Below are 1,088 nucleotides of genomic sequence, written 5' to 3' on the forward strand. Positions count from 1 at the left end.
ATATATATATATATATATATATATATATATATATATATATATATAACGAAAGCGGCTATGCGCAATATAAAATCAAAAGGAAAAATTGAATTGCCACTAATTGTGGTTGACGGTGCAGGGTAGCACCTACATTGCCAGTAATAAGAGTTGAAAATCCTTTAGAGCTGATTTCTTATGAAATTCAGCTATCTAAATTTTCCAAGCCGAAATTTTAAATCTTCAAGCTGGTACAGTCATCAAGACCTTTATAATAATGTTTATAGCATGTTTATGTGTGTGCAGATTTATGCATATATGTATATATGTGTTAATGGATGTGTTGTGGTCGTGTGGAATTTAAATGTAAATGTGTTGACTCTTTTGATGACAGGTCCGCTCAACGTTGTTGTCAATGTAGATCAACGCTGGCCTCATTTGAATAGACCTGTCATCAAAAGCGTTTACCCTTTAACCAGATATGTTTTGCTTGTTTTGTTTCTCTATATTTTGATTATTTCCAATGTTTCTTCTTCTTTCCAAGACAGACAGATTTGGCTTCATTGAGATTTGGCTACTATTCGACGTAGATCAAGCGACTTTGTAGAATCTCCGTCTTTTGTACCCTTCATAAAAGGTTACTTAAAATCTCAAATACTCCCTCTCCTTGAATGTTGAATCACTTCAGGGTCCTTCTGCATTACGTGTTCACTTCTTTTTTTCTTTTACTATTATTCGCCGTTGTATATGCACATGTACTCACCCCACACAGATATACACATGCACCCGCATACATACACACACGCATAAATATGTATGTATAAGTAAAAATATAAATCTCTGCGTGTGTGTAAAAGAGAGGGAGAAAGTGTGTGTGTGTGCGTATGCGTGTGTGTGCGCGTGTGTGTATGCCTGCGTGTGTGATCGTGTGTTTTGTGTGTGTGTGTGTGTGTGTGTGTGTGTGTATGTATGCGTGAGTGTGTGAGCGTGTGTGTGTGTGTGTGTGTGTGTCTGTGTATTTACAGCCGTGTTTGTGAACAAAAAGAGAAACATTCGAAATATTTAGCGTGTGTAGTATGAATTTAGTAACTTGTCTCACCTCCACAGAACTT

The sequence above is a fragment of the Octopus bimaculoides genome, chromosome 1 (genome assembly GCF_001194135.2).
Source record: "Octopus bimaculoides isolate UCB-OBI-ISO-001 chromosome 1, ASM119413v2, whole genome shotgun sequence".
In the NCBI taxonomy this organism is placed as follows: domain Eukaryota; kingdom Metazoa; phylum Mollusca; class Cephalopoda; order Octopoda; family Octopodidae; genus Octopus; species Octopus bimaculoides.